Consider the following 19,055-nt stretch of genomic DNA (forward strand, 5'->3'; position numbering starts at 1 on the left):
GCTAGAGCTGTGGAGGATTGCTGCTCGGGCACCCCCTGTCAAGTGAAGGAGATCCAACTGAGGCAGCACAAGGGAACTCTCGAAAGAAGAACAAGGCTAGAGGAAGATCTGAGACAAAGAAATCTGACTTTTACCAGAGCTGACCAGAGGAAAGCACAAACGCAGTCCCCCACTACCACAAATAATGCAGTCGAGTTTCCCACATTTGGGGAAATCACAGGGGTCAGCATACCCAGAGTGCAATGAATGAACCTCACCCTGGGAGAACAATCTTCATGACCATGGTATCTCCTATGCAAAATAAGTATGATTTGGGATAGGGCTGGGGAGGGCCGCTGCTCAGGCACATCTCTGTCAAGTAAAGGAGATTCAACTGAGGCAACACAAGGGAACTCTCATCTGGGGACAACAACTGCAGGGAGAACACATATTTTCAGATGAACATGGGAGGGCAGAAGGCTGCCTAACACTGAAGCACCCCCAAACAACAAACCAAATGCAACTACTAGTGCAAGCATTCCTGGGGGAAGGCCTGCAGCAGATGGATTTGCATATGGTGATGTCATCCAAGCAGTGGGTCAAAGTTGGCTTCAACCCTCGTCTGCATATGAAAATAAAAAAGGGGTGTGCAGGGCATGGCGGCCTTTTGCGGCGCTTGGATGACCCCTAGTTTGCATTAAACACCTCCACCTTCCTTCGGTGTGGGGCTCATGTTGGCTATGCCCCAGCCCCTGAAGCATTCAAGCTGATTTCTTGCAGCAGCTGGGCACTGTAACAGCTCCAGAGCTGCTCTGTAAAGCAAGTAAAAGGGTGTGGGCCCTGCAGCACTACCTGTAGTTTGCATTGTGCGTTGGAAGGCACAAAGTAAGCAGACGGGAGAAGTCAGGATAGTGCACAAGGGCATAGAAGGGAGCGGCTCAAGAAAAGAGAAGTGGAAACAGACAGCAAACTAGGCTGGAGAGAGACCTGAGACAAAGAGATCTGAATTATACGAGAGCCGACCAGAGGAAACACAAATTATGTAATCAAGTGTCCCACATTTGGGGAAATCGTAGGAGCAGCACACCCAGAGTGCATTGGGTGAGCCTTGCCCTGGGAGAAGCACCTTCCTGATCATAGTATCTCACCTGGCAGGTAAGTAGGAGTTGGGCTAGAGCTGGGGAGGGTCGCTGTTCGGGCACCCCCCTGTCAAGTGAAGGAGATCCAACTGAGGCAGCACAAGGAAACTCTCGAAAAAAGAACAAGGCTAGAGGAAGATCTGAGACAAAGAAATCTGACTTTTACCAGAGCTGACCAGAGGAAAGCACAAACACAGTCCCCCACTACCACAAATAATGCAGTCGAGTTTCCCACATTTGGGGAAATGACAGGGGTCAGCATACCCAGAATGCAATGAATGAACCTCACCCTGGGAGAACAATCTTCATGACAATGGTATCTCCTATGCAAAATAAGTATGATTTGGGATAGGGCTGGGGAGGGCCGCTGCTCAGGCACATCTCTGTCAAGTAAAGGAGATTCAACTGAGGCAGCACAAGGGAACTCTCATCTGGGGACAACAACTGCAGGGAGAACACATATTTTCAGATGAACATGGGAGAGCAGAAGGCTGCCTAATACTGAAGCACCCCCAAACAACAAACCAAATGCAACAACTAGTACAAGCATTCCTGGGAAAAGGTCTGCAGAAGACGGATTTGCATACGGTGATGTCATCCAAGCAGTGGGCCAAAGTTGGCTGGAACCCTCATCTGCATATGAAAAGAGAAAAGGGGTATGCAGGGCATGGCGGCCTTTTGCGGCGCTTGGATGACCCTTAGTTCGCATTAAACACCTCCACCCTCCGTCGGTGTGGGGCTCATGTTGGCTATGCCCCAGCCCCTGAAGCATTCAAGCTGATTTCTTGCAGCAGCTGGGCACTGTAACAGCTCCAGAGCTGCTCTGTAAGGCAAGTAAAAGGGTGTTGGCCCTGCAGCACTACCTGTAGTTTGCATTGTGCGTTGGAAGGCACAAAGTAAGCAGACAGGAGAAGTCAGGAGAGTGCACAAGGGCAAGGGCAGGGGCTCAAGAAAAGAGAAGTGGAAACAGACAGCAAACTAGGCTGGAGAGAGACCTGAGACAAAGAGATCTGAATTATACGAGTAGCCGACCAGAGGAAACACAAATTATGTAGTCAAGTGTCCCACATTTGGGGAAATCGTAGGAGCAGCACACCCAGAGTGCAATGGGTGAGCCTTGCCCTGGGAGAAGCACCTTCCTGATCATAGTATCTCACCTGGCAGGTAAGTAGGAGTTGGGCTAGAGCTGGGGAGGGTCGCTGCTCGGGCACCCCCCTGTCAAGTGAAGGAAATCCAACTGAGGCAGCACAAGGAAACTCTCAAAAAAAGAACAAGGCTAGAGGAAGATCTGAGACAAAGAAATCTGACTTTTACCAGAGCTGACCAGAGGAAAGCACAAACACAGTCCCCCACTACCACAAATAATGCAGTCGAGTTTCCCACATTTGGGGAAATCACAGGGGTCAGCATACCCAGAATGCAATGAATGAACCTCACCCTGGAAGAACAATCTTCATGACCATGGTATCTCCTATGCAAAATAAGTATGATTTGGGATAGGGCTGGGGAGGGCCGCTGCTCAGGCACATCTCTGTCAAGTAAAGGAGATTCAACTGAGGCAGCACAAGAGAACTCTCATCTGGGGACAACAACTGCAGGGAGAACACATATTTTCAGATGAACATGGGAGAGCAGAAGGCTGCCTAATACTGAAGCACCCCAAACAACAAACCAAATGCAACAACTAGTACAAGCATTCCTGGGGGAAGGTCTGCAGAAGACGTATTTGCATACGGTGATGTCATCCAAGCAGTGGGCCAAAGTTGGCTGGAACCCTCATCTGCATATGAAAAGAGAAAAGGGGTATGCAGGGCATGGCGGCCTTTTGCGGCGCTTGGATGACCCTTAGTTCGCATTAAACACCTCCACCCTCCGTCGGTGTGGGGCTCATGTTGGCTATGCCCCAGCCCCTGAAGCATTCAAGCTGATTTCTTGCAGCAGCTGGGCACTGTAACAGCTCCAGAGCTGCTCTGAAAGGCAAGTAAAAGGGTGTGGGCCCTGCAGCACTACCTGTAGTTTGCATTGTGCGTTGGAAGGCACAAAGTAAGCAGACAGGAGAAGTCAGGAGAGTGCACAAGGGCATAGAAGGCAGCGGCTCAAGAAAAGAGAAGTGGAAACAGACAGCAAACTAGGCTGGAGAGAGACCTGAGACAAAGAGATCTGAATTATACGAGAGCCGACCAGGGGAAACACAAATTATGCAGTCAAGTTTCCCACATTTGGGGAAATCGCAGGAGCAGCACACCCAGAGTGCAATGGGTGAGCCTTGCCCTGGGAGAAGCACCTTCATGATCATAGTATCTCACCTGGCAGTTATGTAGGAGTTGGGCTAGAGCTGGGGAGGGTCGCTGCTCGGGTACCCCCCTGTCAAGTGAAGGAGATCAAACTGAGGCAGCACAATGGAACTCTCGAAAGAAGAACAAGGCTAGAGGAAGATCTGAGACAAAGAAATCTGACTTTTACCAGAGCTGACCAGAGGAAAACACAAACACAGTCCCCCACTACCACAAATAATGCAGTTGAGTTTCCCACATTTGGGGAAATCACAGGGGTCAGCATACCCAGAATGCAATTAAATGAACCTCACCCTGGGAGAACAATCTTTATGACCATGGTATCTCCTATGCAAAATAAGTATGATTTGGGATAGGGCTGGGGAGGGCCGCTGCTCAGGCACATCTCTGTCAAGTAAAGGAGATTCAACTGAGGCAGCACAAGGGAACTCTCATCTGGGGACAACAACTGCCGGGAGAACACATATTTTCAGATGAACATGGGAGGGCAGAAGGCTGCCTAATACTGAAGCACCCCCAAACAACAAACCAAATGCAACAACTAGTACAAGCATTCCTGGGGGAAGGTCTGCAGAAGACGGATTTGCATACAGTGATGTCATCCAAGCAGTGGGCCAAAGTTGGCTGGAACCCTCATCTGCATATGAAAAGAGAAAAGGGGTATGCAGGGCATGGCGGCCTTTTGCGGCGCTTGGATGACCCTTAGTTCGCATTAAACACCCCCACCCTACTTCGGTGTGGGGCTCATGTTGGCCATGCCCCAGCCCCTGAAGCATTCAAGCTGATTTCTTGCAGCAGCTTGGCACTGTAACAGCTCCAGAGCTGCTCTGTAAGGCAAGTAAAAGGGTGTGGGCCCTGCAGCACTACCTGTAGTTTGCATTGTGCATCGGAAGGCACAAAGTAAGCAGACAGGAGGAGAAGTCAGGATAGTGCACAAGGGTATAGAAGGGAGGGGCTCAAGAAAAAAGAAGTGGAAACAGACAGCAAACTAGGCTGGAGAGAGACCTGAGACAAAGAGATCTGAATTATATGAGAGCCGACTAGGGGAAACACAAATTATGCAATCAAGTTTCCCATATTTGGGGAAATCGCAGGGGCAGCACACCCAGAGTGCAATGGGTGAGCCTTGCCCTGGGAGAAGCAACTTCATGATCATAGTATCTCACCTGGCAGGTAAGTAGGAGTTGGGCTAGAGCTGGGGAGGGTCGCTGCTCGGGCACCCCCCTGTCAAGTGAAGGAGATCCAACTGAGGCAGCACAAGGGAACTCTTGAAAGAAGAACAAGGCTAGAGGAAGATCTGAGACAAAGAAATCTGACTTTTACCAGAGCTGACCAGAGGAAAGCACAAACACAGTCCCCCACTACCACAAATAATGCATTTGAGTTTCCCACATTTGGGGAAATCACAGAGGTCAGCATACCCAGAACGCAATGAATGAACCTAACCCTGGGAGAACAATCTTCATGACCATGGTATCTCCTATGCAAAATAAGTATGATTTGGGATAGGGCTGGGGAGGGCCGCTGCTCAGGCACATCTCTGTCAAGTAAAGGAGATTCAACTGAGGCAGCACAAGGGAACTCTCATCTGGGGACAACAACTGCAGGGAGAACACATATTTTCAGATGAACATGGGAGGGCAGAAGGCTGCCTAATACTGAAGCACCCCCAAACAACAAACCAAATGCAACAACTAGTGCAAGCATTCCTGGGGGAAGGCCTGCCGCAGATGGATTTGCATATGGTGATGTCATCCAAGCAGTGGGTCAAAGTTGGCTTCAACCCTCGTCTGCATATGAAAAGAGAAAAGGGGCATGCAGGGCATGGCGGCCTTTTGCGGCGCTTGGCTGACCCCTAGTTTGCATTAAACACCTCCACCCTCCGACGGTGTGGGGCTCATGTTGGCTATGCCCCAGCCCCTGAAGCATTCAAGCTGATTTCTTGCTGCAGCTGGGCACTGTAACAGCTCCAGAGCTGCTCTGTAAGGCAAGTAAAAGGGTGTGGGCCCTGCAGCACTACCTGTAGTTTGCATTGTGCGTTGGAAGGCACAAAGTAAGCAGACAGGAGAAGTCTGGAGAGTGCACAAGGGCATAGAAGGCAGCGGCTCAAGAAAAGAGAAGTGGAAACAGACAGCAAACTAGGCTGGAGAGAGACCTGAGACAAAGAGATCTGAATTATACGAGAGCCGACCAGGGGAAACACAAATTATGCAGTCAAGTTTCCCACAGGAGTATATAGGATACGACCCAGTGGTACCTGACGACATAGATACTAACAGCTATTTAATAACATTACGCTAGAAAGTGATTATTAGCAACATATAAATCTATATAAACAACCCCGCCAGGGTTGTGCCTTCAAAAATAATCACACACGGACACGCTTTTTAAACCTTTTTTTCACATCTCTTTATTCTTCTTATGCACATGTATGTTAGTTCTGTGATTTTAACCTTTATGTTTCACTGCAGTTTGGGATAATAATATTAATATTTATCCAATTTTAATACATACTTAATAAAGGTTATATTTTATGATTCATTCATTCTGTCCAGTGCGTCAACAGTGCAGATTTCTTCTTGTTTTTTCTCCCAAATTCTATAACAATGACAGTAAATGTTGTTTCTTTTCAAACAGAACTTTCTTGACCATGCTTCTTGCTTGAAAGATCTGGGAGCACATGGAAAACAGTACAAACCATGCAGTATCACAAGAGCCTTTATTTGATATTTCATGAAGATAGAGCAGAATTGAGGACACGTCAACTATTTCTGCCGAAGGTGGTTCATCTTTCCACATGGTGCCTTTGGCCACTGACACCTTCGTTGAGTCAAAGTCTCTGGCTGTGGTCAGAACTTTGAAAATTTATGTCACCAGAACGGTTCAGATTAGGAAAACAGAGGCTCTGTTTGTCCTGTATGCTCCCAACAGGATTGGGTGTCCTGCTTCCATGTAGACAATTATGCGCTGGATCTGTGGTAAGATTCAGCATGCTCATTCCACGGCAGGATTGCCGTTACTGAATTAGGTGAAGACCCATTCTACTAGAAAGGTGGGTTCATCCTGGGCAGCTGGTCGGGGAGTCTCGGCATTGCAACTTTGCCGAGCAGCTATTTAGTAAACACTTTTGCTAAGTTTTACAAGTTTTAGAGTAAAGGAGATTCAACTGAGGCAGCACAAGGGAACTCTCATCTGGGGACAACAACTGCAGTGAGAACACATATTTTCAGATGAACATGGGAGGGCAGAAGGCTGCCTAATACTGAAGCACCCCCAAACAACAAACCAAATGCAACAACTAGTACAAGCATTCCTGGGGGAAGGTCTGCAGAAGACGGATATGCATATAGTGATGTCATCCAAGCAGTGGGCCAAAGTTGGCTGGAACCCTCATCTGCATATGAAAAGAGAAAAGGGGTATGCAGGGCATGGCGGCCTTTTGCGGCGCTTGGATGACCCTTAGTTCGCATTAAACACCCCCACCCTCCTTCGGTGTGGGGCTCATGTTGGCCATGCCCCAGCCCCTGAAGCATTCAAGCTGATTTCTTGCAGCAGCTTGGCACTGTAACAGCTCCAGAGCTGCTCTGTAAGGCAAGTAAAAGGGTGTGGGCCCTGCAGCACTACCTGTAGTTTGCATTGTGCATTGGAAGGCACAAAGTAAGCAGACAGGAGGAGAATTCAGGATAGTCCACAAGGGTATAGAAGGGAGGGGCTCAAGAAAAAAGAAGTGGAAACAGACAGCAAACTAGGCTGGAGAGAGACCTGAGACAAAGAGATCTGAATTATATGAGAGCCGACCAGGGGAAACACAAATTATGCAGTCAAGTTTCCCACATTTGGGGAAATCGCAGGGGCAGCACACCCAGGTGAGATACTATAATCAGGAAGGTGCTTCTCCCAGGGCAAGGCTCACCCATTGCACACTGGGTGTGCTGCTCCTACGATTTCCCCAAATGTGGGACACTTGACTGCATAATTTGTGTTTCCTCTGGTCGGCTCTCGTATAATTCAGATCTCTTTGTCTCAGGTCTCTCTCCAGCCTAGTTTGCTCTCTGTTTCCACTTCTTTTTTCTTGAGCCCCTCCCTTCTATACCCTTGTGGACTATCCTGACTTCTCCTCCCGTCTGCTTACTTTGTGCCTTCCAATGCACAATGCAAACTACAGGTAGTGCTGCAGGGCCCACACCCTTTTACTTGCCTTACAGAGCAGCTCTGGAGCTGTTACAGTGCCCAGCTGCTGCAATAAATCAGCTTGAATGCTTCATGGGATGGGGCATGGCCAACATGAGCCCCACACCAAAGGAGGGTGGGGGTGTTTAATGCGATCTAGGGGTCATCCAAGCACCGCAAAAGGCCGCCATGCCCTGCACGCCCCTTTTCTCTTTTCATATGCAGATGAGGGTTGAAGCCAACTTTGACCCACTGCTTGGATAACATCACCATATGCAAATCCATCTGCTGCAGGCCTTCCCCCAGGAATGCTTGCACTAGTTGTTGCATTTGGTTTGTTGTTTGGGGGTGCTTCAGTATTAGGCAGCCTTCTGCCCTCCCATGTTCATCTGAAAATATGTGTTCTCCCTGCAGTTGTTGTCCCCATATGAGAGTTCCCTTGTGCTGCCTCAGTTGAATCTCCTTTACTTGACAGAGATGTGCCTGAGCAGCGGCCCTCCCCAGCCCTATCCCAAATCATACTTATTTTGCATAGGAGACACAATGGTCATGAAAATTGTTCACCCAGGGTGAGGTTCATTCATTGCATTCTGGGTATGCTGACCCCTGTGATTTACCCAAATGTGGGAAACTCGCCTGCATTATTTGTGGTAGTTGGGGACTGTGTTTGTGTTTTCCGCTGGTCAGCTCTGGTAAAAGTCAGATTTCTTTGTCTCAGATCTTCCTCTAGCCTTGTTCTTCTTTCGAGAGTTCCATTGTGCTGCCTCAGTTGGATCTCCTTCACTTGACAGGGGGGTGCCCGAGCAGCGACCCTCCCCAGCTCTAGCCCAACTCCTACTTACCTGCCAGGTGAGATACTATGATCTTGAAGGTGCTTCTCCCAGGGCAAGGCTCAACCATTGCACTCTGGGTGTGCTGCCCCTGCGATTTCCCCAAATATGGGAAACTTGACTGCATAATTTGTGTTTCCCCTGGTCGGCTCTCGTATAATTCAGATCTCTTTGTCTCAGGTCTCTCTCCAGCCTAGTTTGCTGTCTGTTTCCACTTCTCTTTTCTTGAGCCGCTCCCTTCTATGCCCTTGCGCACTATCCTGACTTCTCCCGTCTGCTTACTTTGTGCCTTCCAACGCACAATGCGAACTACAGGTAGTGCTGCAGGGCCCACACCCTTTTATTTGCCTTACAGAGCAGCTCTGGAGCTGTTACAGTGCCCAGCTGCTGCAAGAAATCAGCTTGAATGCTTCAGGGGCTGGGGCATAGCCAACATGAGCCCCACACCGAAGGAGGGTGGAGGTGTTTAATGCGAACTAGGGGTCATCCAAGCGCCGCAAAAGGCCGCCATGCCCTGCATAACCCTTTTCTCTTTTCATATGCAGATGAGGGTTCCAGCCAACTTTGGCCCACTGCTTGGATGACATCACCGTATGCAAATTCGTCTCCTGCAGACCTTCCCCCAGGAATGCTTGTACTAGTTATTGCATATGGTTTGATATTTGATGGTGCTTCAGTATTAGGCAGCCTTCCGCCCTCCCATGTTCATCTGAAAAAATGTGGTCTCCCTGCAGTTGTTGTCCCCAGACGAGAGTTCCCTTGTGCTTCCTCAGTTGAATCTCCTTAACTTGACGGGGAAGGGGCTTGCCCGAGCAGCCACCCTCCCCAGCCCTATCCCAACTCATACTTATTTTGCATATGAGATCTCTATATCATGAAGATTGTTATCACAGGGTGAAGTTCATCCATTATATTTTAAAATAGGAAGGTTCAAATTACATATTTGAATTGCATCTATGTGCTGGATTCAAATGTCCCCCCCCCTTCCTTTCTCAATTGTGCCCGTCAGCAGCTATTCTAAGGTTGCTGCCAATGGGTGTGACACATTAATTTCTTCTGTGGGGTACACTGGACTCCACAAGGATTCACATTGGGGTGTAGAGTAGGATCTTGATCTGAGGCACCAACCGGCTCAAAGCTTTTGACTGTTCCCAAGATGCTCAGCGCATTCTCCTCTATAACCCCGCTTCCATGAACAGGGAGCTCAGTTTGTAGTTGGTGCCTTCAGTAGCAGGCCACTTAACAGGGGCCTGCCTCAGGCAGCCTATTCTTAGCTATTAATTTTGACAAGAAAATAAGAACTTTTTTTATGAGAATCTACAAGGGCTGCAGCAGGCTAGGTCTAATAGACATCTTTACTGCAGCTTCATCACTCCCAGCGGCGCTGTATACTCCCGTGCCCTGGTTGCTGGGTCACTGCAGCGGAGGCTCCGGTTTCTTCCTAAGGTCAGTCACACACGCACCGCCCTTCCGGATCACGAGGCCGCTGATGAAGGGGAGCGTGGCCGTAGGGGGTGGACCGTGTGCGCACTGGCGTGGACACTGATTACTGGGCAGCCGCTCCACGAGCCACCAGGTACAGTTAAGGAGCACAGGTCTGGGGTTTTTTCTCCCATATTAAACCAATTTTGTACTGCCCGCAGCGCATTGTGATAGGTAATAGGGCCTGATTCAGGTTGGATTGCAATCACAGTAAGCGATCCAACTGCAAAAATTGCTAAGAGCATACGCATGTGCCTGCATTTTCTGCAGCACCCCGCAGAGAATGCGATCGCCTCTGCCTGTCAATCGGGGCAGGGGGGGAGAGGGGGGTCAGCAACACTCCATTTCCAAGTCAGGGATGGAGCGGTGCGGGGGCAAGGCTTCAAAATGGGGTCTGCAACGGAGGAGACACAGGGGGCGTGGTCACAGCGGCTGTATGACATCGCATTCAGCCGCTGTGATCACAAAAATGGTGGCGGCTTCCTGCGCGCACATACAGTCTGCACCAGCAGGAGGCTACACCATTTTTTATGATCACGCTGAACTGCAGTGCGACTGCAATTACAGATTGGTCAAGAAGGGAGGCGTCATGCTGGGTGGCCATGTCCTGTCACTGTGCAGGAGCCAGCACCGCTCACACACTAGTCCCCGGGTGCAGCCCCCAACCCCCGGGACACCCGGAGCAACAAAATGTAGATTCAGGCCACCAGGCCACGCCCCTACCTATGAAACCATGCCTCCTTTTTACCATTGCGCTGCTTATCTGCGCGCACTGCATTACAATCTCCTTCGCCACCTCTCTGGGTGTCACCAGTGATAGTGACACCTCTGCCATGCTTGTAGCAGCTGGTCCTAAGATCTACGCCTCAAGCCCTGAGTGTTTGCCCTTGTGACTTGTTGATCATCATAGCGAAGCAGATGCTTACAGAAAACTGCAGGGGCTTAGATTGAAAATAAAAAAATATATGGGTATAAGGTAGAGAGGAGCGGGTTCGGTTCTCCGAGAACCGAATTCCCCACGAACTCCACGTGGTTTACACTGGTCCGAGGCAGGCTCGGTTGTTCCCGCCTGACTCGGAAAACCTGAACAAGGGAAAATGTCATCATCCCGCTGTCGGATTCTCGCGAGATTCGGATTTCATATAAAGAGCTGCGCGTTGCCGCCATTTTTACTCGTGCATTGAAGAGGGAGCGGAGAGGACGTGGCTATGTTCTCTCAGTGGAAATCTCAATATCAGTGCTCAGTATCAGTGGTTACTTATTGCTGCTCAGTAATACTAGTAGTGTGTCTCTCCTGCTCAGTGTCAGTTCTCAGTAGTATCCTCATCAGTGCTCAGTATCACTGCTCATTGTCTTGTGCTGCATTGTGGTGCTCAGCATACTACAGTACATTACTAATAGTCCAGTGCTGCATCTTGCTGCTCAGTGTCAGTTCTAGTATCATCATCAGTGCTCACTATCACTGCTCATTACATTGTGGTGTTCTGTATACTACAGTAACATAGTAATATAGTAACATATAGTAATATAGTTTTTGAGGTTGAAAAGAGGCAAATTGCCCATCGTGTTCAACCTGTTTTAAGTTGTGATGATTCTACATACTTGCTGAATAATGTTTTATGACTAGTTAACTACTACAACTCATGTTACCCCCGGATTAACCATGTTGATATTTTAAGTATTATAACCTTGGATAGCTTTTTCATTCAGAAATGTATCCATTCCTTTTTTAAATCCAATTACAGAGTCCGCCATTACCACCTTCCCTGGCAGGGAATTCCACATCCTGATTGCCCTAACAGTGAAGATCATAGTATCTCACCTGGCAGGTAAGTAGGAGTTAGGCTAGAGCTGTGGAGGATTGCTGCTTGGGCACCCCCTGTCAAGTGAAGGAGATCCAACTGAGGCAGCACAAGGGAACTCTCGAAAGAAGAACAAGGCTAGAGGAAGATCTGAGACAAAGAAATCTGACTTTTACCAGAGCTGACCAGAGGAAAGCACAAACACAGTCCCCCACTACCACAAATAATGCAGTCGAGTTTCCCACATTTGGGGAAATCACAGGGGTCAGCATACCCAGAATGCAATGAATGAACCTCACCCTGGGAGAACAATCTTCATGACCAAGGAATCTCCTATGCAAAATAAGTATGATTTGGGATAGGGCTGGGGAGGGCCGCTGCTCAGGCACATCTCTGTCAAGTAAAGGAGATTCAACTGAGGCAGCACAAGGGAACTCTCATCTGGGGACAACAACTGCAGGGAGAACACATATTTTCAGATGAACATGGGAGGGCAGAAGGCTGCCTAAAACTGAAGCACCCCCAAACAACGAACCAAATGCAACTACTAGTGCAAGCATTCCTGGGGGAAGGCCTGCAGCAGATGGATTTGCATATGGTGATGTCATCCAAGCAGTGGGTCAAAGTTGGCTTCAACCCTCGTCTGCATATGAAAAGAAAAAAGGGGTGTGCAGGGCATGGCGGCCTTTTGCGGCGCTTGGATGACCCCTAGTTCGCATTAAACACCTCCACCCTCCTTCGGTGTGGGGCTCATGTTGGCTATGCCCCAGCCCCTGAAGCATTCAAGCTGATTTCTTGCAGCAGCTGGGCACTGTAACAGCTCCAGAGCTGCTCTGTAAAGCAAGTAAAAGGGTGTGGGCCCTGCAGCACTACCTGTAGTTTGCATTGTGCGTTGGAAGGCACAAAGTAAGCAGATGGGAGAAGTCAGGATAGTGCACAAGGGTATAGAAGGGAGGGGCTCAAGAAAAAAGAAGTGGAAACAGACAGCAAACTAGGCTGGAGAGAGACCTGAGACAAAGAGATCTGAATTATATGAGAGCCGACCAGGGGAAACACAAATTATGCAGTCAAGTTTCCCACATTTGGGGAAATCGCAGGGGCAGCACACCCAGAGTGCAATGGGTGAGCCTTGCCCTGGGAGAAGCATCTTCATGATCATAGTATCTCACCTGGCAGGTAAGTAGGAGTTGGGCTAGAGCTGGGGAGGGTCGCTGCTCGGGCACCCCCCTGTCAAGTGAAGGAGATCCAACTGAGGCAGCACAAGGGAACTCTCGAAAGAAGAACAAGGCTAGAGGAAGATCTGAGACAAAGAAATCTGACTTTTACCAGAGCTGACCAGAGGAAAGCACAAACACAGTCCCCCACTACCACAAATAATGCAGTTGAGTTTCCCACATTTGGGGAAATCACAGGGGTCAGCATACCCAGAATGCAATGAATGAACCTAACCCTGGGAGAACAATCTTCATGACCATGGTATCTCCTATGCAAAATAAGTATGATTTGGGATAGGGCTGGGGAGGGCCGCTGCTCAGGCACATCTCTGTCAAGTAAAGGAGATTCAACTGAGGCAGCACAAGGGAACTCTCATCTGGGGACAACAACTGCAGGGAGAACACATATTTTCAGATGAACATGGGAGGGCAGAAGGCTGCCTAATACTGAAGCACCCCCAAACAACAAACCAAATGCAACAACTAGTGCAAGCATTCCTGGGGGAAGGCCTGCAGCAGATGGATTTGAATATGGTGATGTCATCCAAGCAGTGGGTCAAAGTTGGCTTCAACCCTCGTCTGCATATGAAAAGAATAAAGGGGTGTGCAGGGCTTGGCGGCCTTTTGCGGCGCTTGGATGACCCCTAGTTCGCATTAAACACCTCCACCCTCCTTCGGTGTGGGGCTCATGTTGGCTATGCCCCAGCCCCTGAAGCATTCAAGCTGATTTCTTGCAGCAGCTGGGCACTGTAACAGCTCCAGAGCTGCTCTGTAAAGCAAGTAAAAGGGTGTGGGCCCTGCAGCACTACCTGTAGTTTGTATTGTGCGTTGGAAGGCACAAAGTAAGCAGACGGGAGAAGTCAGGATAGTGCACAAGGGTATAGAAGGGAGGGGCTCAAGAAAAAAGAAGTGGAAACAGACAGCAAACTAGGCTGGAGAGAGACCTGAGACAAAGAGATCTGAATTATATGAGAGCCGACCAGGGGAAACACAAATTATGCAGTCAAGTTTCCCACATTTGGGGAAATCGCAGGGGCAGCACACCCAGAGTGCAATGGGTGAGCCTTGCCCTGGGAGAAGCATCTTCATGATCATAGTATCTCACCTGGCAGGTAAGTAGGAGTTGGGCTAGAGCTGGGGAGGCTCGCTGCTCGGGCACCCCCCTGTCAAGTGAAGGAGATCCAACTGAGGCAGCACAAGGGAACTCTCGAAAGAAGAACAAGGCTAGAGGAAGATCTGAGACAAAGAAATCTGACTTTTACCAGAGCTGACCAGAGGAAAGCACAAACACAGTCCCCCACTACCACAAATAATGCAGTTGAGTTTCCCACATTTGGGGAAATCACAGGGGTCAGCATACCCAGAATGCAATGAATTAGCCTAACCCTGGGAGAACAATCTTCATGACCATGGTATCTCCTATGCAAAATAAGTATGATTTGGGATAGGGCTGGGGAGGGCCGCTGCTCAGGCACATCTCTGTCAAGTAAAGGAGATTCAACTGAGGCAGCACAAGGGAACTCTCATCTGGGGACAACAACTGCAGGGAGAACACATATTTTCAGATGAACATGGGAGGGCAGAAGGCTGCCTAAAACTGAAGCACCCCCAAACAACAAACCAAATGCAACAACTAGTGCAAGCATTCCTGGGGGAAGGCCTGCCGCAGATGGATTTGCATATGGTGATGTCATCCAAGCAGTGGGTCAAAGTTGGTTCAAACACCTTTGCAAAGTTCTATAAGTTTGATACCCTGGCTGAGGAGGACCTCCTGTTTGCTCAATCGGTGCTGCAAAGTCATCCGTACTCTCCTGCCCGTTTGGGAGCTTTGGTATAATCCCCATGGTCCTTACGGAGTCCCCAGCATCCTCTAGGACGTAAGAGAAAATAAGATTTTAAACCTACCGGTAAATCTTTTTCTCGTAGTCCGTAGAGGATGCTGGGTGCCCGTCCCAAGTGCGGTCTACTTCTGCAAGACTTGTATATAGTTATTGCTTACATAAGGGTTATATGTTAGTTTTCATCGGTCTTGGACTGATGCTATGTTGTTTTCATACTGTTAACTGGGTAGTATATCACAAGTTATACGGTGTGATTGGTGTGGCTGGTATGAATCTTGACCTTGGATTAACAAAAATCCTTTCCTCGTACTGTCCGTCTCCTCTGGGCACAGTTTCTCTAACTGAGGTATGGAGGAGGGGCATAGAGGGAGGAGCCAGTGCACACCCAGATCTAAAGTCTTTCTTAAAGTGCCCATGTCTGCTGCGGAGCCCGTTTATCCCCCATGGTCCTTACGGAGTCCCCATCATCCTCTACGGACTACGAGAAAAAAAAATTACCGGTAGGTTTAAAATGTTATTTTTTTCTCTGCAACCCACTGCTAAATTGTGCTTCCTAGCTGTTTTTTATAAAATCACTTAATTAAATCTAACTCTGATTACGTCAGAGAAGGCCAGGTACCCTACACCATAAGAGGGGGTTTGAAATTTTGACTTGTCTACTTAAAGATCACCAAAATCTGATGACAAGGTCAATTACATCCCTGGGTGGGATTGAACCACCAACCTTTTGGTTAATAGCCCATGTAAGTGCAAGAAATCCTGAAGCACTCACTCATCATGGGAAAGTACCAATGTGTTTCTTACAAAAATTCTCCAGATTATTGACTTTTTAAAGTTTTTCTAGGAAACGTTCTAGATGAATGCTTATTAGCCTTTGTCAGTATTGACTTTCGCAAGGTGTCTCTGTGGCGCAATCGGTTAGCATGTTTGGCTATTAACCAAAAGGTTGGTGGTTCAATCCCACCCAGGGATGTAATTGACCTTGTAATCAGATTTTGGTGATCTTTAAGTAGACAAGTCAAAATTTCAAAAACCCCCCTTATGGTGTAGGGTACCTGGCCTTCTCTGATGTAATCAGAGTTAGATTTGATTAAGTGATTTTATAAAAAAACAGCTAGGAAGCACAATTTAGCAGTGAGTTGCAGAGAAAAAAAATTATGCTGGCAGAAAAGTCCAATTGAGTGATTAAACAGCTCTTCATTTTCTGATTTTATGTTTATGCTAACAAATTTGCTCTCTGAAAAGTGTCCACAAAGCCAAGTCTCTGATTAACACCTTTGTAGGAATGGTTTTTCACCTATTACTGAATTAAACTTGCTTCATTGGAAAGGCATCAAAGATGCATCCTCATTTCAATGTCTACTGAAATAATACAGGTTGACACCAGGAAACGTCACTGCATCCTTGCTGCTTCCTCATGGGGAAGTCTGTTTAATGTGAAAACAAGGTGATATCTAATCAGCACACAGGTAAGGAATTAAGAAAATCTTTCTTTATGGGTGAAGATGTTTCTCACAAATTGTTGTCCCAATGCATCATTGAAATTCAAGATGGAAGATGATTTTCATATATCACTTGTACATTTTGCATTGCTCTTCTGGTGACAATGTAGTTTGTTTTTGTCAATTACCATTTCAGTAATAGGGTAAAGAAAATTAAGTGGATTTTTTAAAGAAAACAATGCTGTCAATATACTATTAAAACAAATTAAAATGATAAAAGTTATTGTACTTTAAGTAAAAATAAAAGTGCCAAAATATCAATCCCAGTTTTTGATTACTTTAATTATAAAAAAAAAAATGCACATAGCAGAGGATAGTTTCGATCAATCGACCTCTGGGTTATGGGCCCAGCATGCTTCCATTGCACTACTCTGCTGCTCATGGAAGTGTCAGAGATCCTGAAGACTAAATTGATTAAAGGCCTTAAAGTACTGGACTATAAGGAAAGACTTACTAGGCTGAATATTTATACACTAGAAAAGAGGTGCCTAAGAGGAGATATTATTAATATCTTCAAATATGTAAAGATACATAACAAAGAGTTATCAGAGGAATTATTTATTAAAAGAACACGTGGTCACTCGCTGCGACTGGAGGAAAGTTCAGAACGCAATGGAGGAAAGGTTTCTTCACTGTTAGGGCAATCAGGATGTGGAATTCCCTGCCAGGGAAGGTGGTAATGGCGGACTCTGTAATTGGATTTAAAAAAGGAATGGATACATTTCTGAATGAAAAAGCTATCCAAGGTTATAATACTTAAAATATCAACATGGTTAATCCGGGGGTAACATGAGTTATAGTAGCTAACTAGTCATAAAACATTATTCAGCAAGTATGTAGAATCATCACAACTTAAAACAGGTTGAACACGATGGGCAATTTGCCTCTATTCAACCTCAAAAACTATGTTACTATATTACTATGTTATTGTAGTATACAGAACACCACAATGCAATGAGCAGTGATAGTGAGCACTGATGAGGATACTAGAACTGACACTGAGCAGCAAGATGCAGCACTGGACTATTAGTAATGTACTGTATTATGCTGAGCAACACAATGCAGCACAAGACAATGAACAGTGATACTGAGCACTGATGAGGATACTACTGAGAACTGACACTGAGCAGGAGAGACACACTACTAGTATTACTGAGCAGCAATAAGTAACCACTGATACTGAGCACTGATATTGAGATTTCCACTGAGAGAACATAGCCACGTCCTCTCCGCTCTCTCTTCAATGCACGAGTAAAAATGGCAGCAACGCGCAGCTCTTTATATGGAATCCGAATCTCGCGAGAATCCGACAGCGGGATGATGACATTTTCCCTTGTTCAGGTTTTCCGAGTCAGGCGGGAACAACCGAGCCTGCCTCGGACCAGTGTAAACCACGTGGAGTTTGTGGGGAATTCGGTTCTCGGAGAACCGAACCCGCTCCTCTCTACCTTATACCCTATCAATTTTTTTATTTTCAATCTAAGCCCCTGCAGTTTTCTGTAAGCATCTGCTTCGCTATGATGATCAACAAGTCACAAGGGCAAACACTCAGGGTTTGAGGCGTAGATCTTAGGACCAGCTGCTACAAGCATGGCAGAGGTGTCACTATCACTGGTGACACCCAGAGAGGTGGCGAGGGAGATTGTAATGCAGTGCGCGCAGATAAGCAGTGCAATGGTAAAAAGGAGGCATGGTTTCATAGGTAGGGGCGTGGCCTGGTGGCCTGAATCTACATTTTGTTGCTCCGGGTGTCCCGGGGGTTGGGGGCTGCACCCGGGGACTAGTGTGTGAGCGGTGCTGGCTCCTGCAAAGTGACAGGGCATGGCCACCCAGCATGACGCCTCCCTTCTTGACCATGCTGTAATTGCAGTCGCACTGCAGTTCAGCGTGATCATAAAAAATGGTGTAGGCTCCTGCTGGTGCAGACTGTATGTGCGCGCAGGAAGCCGCCACCATTTTTGTGATCACAGCGGCTGAATGTGATGTCATACAGTCGCTGTGACCACGCCCCCTGTGTCTCCTCCGTTGCAGACCCCATTTTGAAGCCTTGCCCCCGCACCGCTCCATCCCTGACTTGGAAATGGAGTGTTGCTGACCCACCTCTCCCCCCCTTCCCCGCCCCGATTGACAGGCAGAGGCGATCACATTCTCTGCGGGGTGCCGCAGAAAATGCAGGCACATGCGTATGCTCTTAGCAATTTTTGCAGTTGGATCGCTTATTGTGATTGCAATCCAACCTGAATCAGGCCCTATTACCTATCACAATGCGCTGCGGGCAGTACAAAATTGGGTTAATATAGGAGAAAAACCCCCAGACCTGTGCTCCTTAACTGTACCTGGTGGCTAGTGGAGCGGCTGCCCAGTAATCAGTGTCCACCGCAGTGCGCACACGGCCCACCCCCTACGGCCTCGCTCCCCTTCAGCAGCGGCCTCGTGATCCGGAAGGGTGGTGTGTGTGTGACTGACCTTAGGATGAAACCGGAGCCTCCGCTGCAGTGACCCAGCAACCAGGGCACGGGAGTATACAGCGCCGCTGGGAGTGATGAAGCTGCAGTAAAGATGTCTATTAGACCTAGCCTGCTGCAGCCCTTGTAGATTCTCATAAAACAAGTTCTTCTTTTCTTGTCAAAATTAATAGCTAAGAATAGGCTGCCTGAGGCAGGCCCCTGTTAATTGGCCTGCTACTGAAGGCACCAACTACAAACTGAGCTCCCTGTTCATGGAAGCGGGGTTATAGAGGAGAATGCACTGAGCTTCTTGGGAACAGTCAAAAGCTTTGAGCCGGTTGGTGCCTCAGATCAA

At 47.9% G+C, this 19,055-nt stretch overlaps 14 non-coding genes and 3 pseudogenes across 14 annotated transcripts; 3 read left to right on the forward strand and 14 right to left on the reverse strand.

The window, feature by feature from the left end:
- Nucleotides 1-144: 144 nt before the first annotated feature.
- LOC135043564 (U1 spliceosomal RNA) lies at nt 145-308 on the reverse strand. The gene has a single exon (XR_010236402.1). It is a non-coding gene; the product is annotated as a U1 spliceosomal RNA (small nuclear RNA).
- Nucleotides 309-979: 671 nt separating this feature from the next.
- On the reverse strand, nt 980-1,142 carry LOC135043597 (U1 spliceosomal RNA). The gene has a single exon (XR_010236426.1). It is a non-coding gene; the product is annotated as a U1 spliceosomal RNA (small nuclear RNA).
- Nucleotides 1,143-1,294: 152 nt separating this feature from the next.
- Nucleotides 1,295-1,458, reverse strand: LOC135043656 (U1 spliceosomal RNA). Its single transcript, XR_010236482.1, has one exon. It is a non-coding gene; the product is annotated as a U1 spliceosomal RNA (small nuclear RNA).
- A 668-nt stretch (nt 1,459-2,126) lies between these two features.
- On the reverse strand, nt 2,127-2,290 carry LOC135043577 (U1 spliceosomal RNA). Its single transcript, XR_010236411.1, has one exon. It is a non-coding gene; the product is annotated as a U1 spliceosomal RNA (small nuclear RNA).
- Nucleotides 2,291-2,442: 152 nt separating this feature from the next.
- Nucleotides 2,443-2,606, reverse strand: LOC135043636 (U1 spliceosomal RNA). Its single transcript, XR_010236462.1, has one exon. It is a non-coding gene; the product is annotated as a U1 spliceosomal RNA (small nuclear RNA).
- A 670-nt stretch (nt 2,607-3,276) lies between these two features.
- LOC135043583 (U1 spliceosomal RNA) lies at nt 3,277-3,439 on the reverse strand. The gene has a single exon (XR_010236417.1). It is a non-coding gene; the product is annotated as a U1 spliceosomal RNA (small nuclear RNA).
- A 152-nt stretch (nt 3,440-3,591) lies between these two features.
- LOC135043664 (U1 spliceosomal RNA) lies at nt 3,592-3,756 on the reverse strand. Its single transcript, XR_010236489.1, has one exon. It is a non-coding gene; the product is annotated as a U1 spliceosomal RNA (small nuclear RNA).
- Nucleotides 3,757-4,458: 702 nt separating this feature from the next.
- On the reverse strand, nt 4,459-4,593 carry LOC135043590 (U1 spliceosomal RNA; annotated as a pseudogene).
- Nucleotides 4,594-4,745: 152 nt separating this feature from the next.
- On the reverse strand, nt 4,746-4,909 carry LOC135043642 (U1 spliceosomal RNA). Its single transcript, XR_010236468.1, has one exon. It is a non-coding gene; the product is annotated as a U1 spliceosomal RNA (small nuclear RNA).
- Nucleotides 4,910-7,270: 2,361 nt separating this feature from the next.
- On the forward strand, nt 7,271-7,426 carry LOC135043606 (U1 spliceosomal RNA). The gene has a single exon (XR_010236432.1). It is a non-coding gene; the product is annotated as a U1 spliceosomal RNA (small nuclear RNA).
- Nucleotides 7,427-8,100: 674 nt separating this feature from the next.
- Nucleotides 8,101-8,264, forward strand: LOC135043666 (U1 spliceosomal RNA). Its single transcript, XR_010236491.1, has one exon. It is a non-coding gene; the product is annotated as a U1 spliceosomal RNA (small nuclear RNA).
- Nucleotides 8,265-8,416: 152 nt separating this feature from the next.
- On the forward strand, nt 8,417-8,579 carry LOC135043586 (U1 spliceosomal RNA). The gene has a single exon (XR_010236419.1). It is a non-coding gene; the product is annotated as a U1 spliceosomal RNA (small nuclear RNA).
- Nucleotides 8,580-11,882: 3,303 nt separating this feature from the next.
- On the reverse strand, nt 11,883-12,046 carry LOC135043647 (U1 spliceosomal RNA). The gene has a single exon (XR_010236473.1). It is a non-coding gene; the product is annotated as a U1 spliceosomal RNA (small nuclear RNA).
- Nucleotides 12,047-12,738: 692 nt separating this feature from the next.
- Nucleotides 12,739-12,880, reverse strand: LOC135043567 (U1 spliceosomal RNA; annotated as a pseudogene).
- A 152-nt stretch (nt 12,881-13,032) lies between these two features.
- Nucleotides 13,033-13,196, reverse strand: LOC135043594 (U1 spliceosomal RNA). Its single transcript, XR_010236424.1, has one exon. It is a non-coding gene; the product is annotated as a U1 spliceosomal RNA (small nuclear RNA).
- Nucleotides 13,197-13,888: 692 nt separating this feature from the next.
- LOC135043568 (U1 spliceosomal RNA) lies at nt 13,889-14,030 on the reverse strand (annotated as a pseudogene).
- A 152-nt stretch (nt 14,031-14,182) lies between these two features.
- LOC135043672 (U1 spliceosomal RNA) lies at nt 14,183-14,346 on the reverse strand. Its single transcript, XR_010236497.1, has one exon. It is a non-coding gene; the product is annotated as a U1 spliceosomal RNA (small nuclear RNA).
- Nucleotides 14,347-19,055: the final 4,709 nt, after the last annotated feature.

This window comes from Pseudophryne corroboree, unplaced genomic scaffold, assembly GCF_028390025.1.
Source record: "Pseudophryne corroboree isolate aPseCor3 unplaced genomic scaffold, aPseCor3.hap2 scaffold_873, whole genome shotgun sequence".
Lineage (NCBI taxonomy): Eukaryota > Metazoa > Chordata > Amphibia > Anura > Myobatrachidae > Pseudophryne > Pseudophryne corroboree.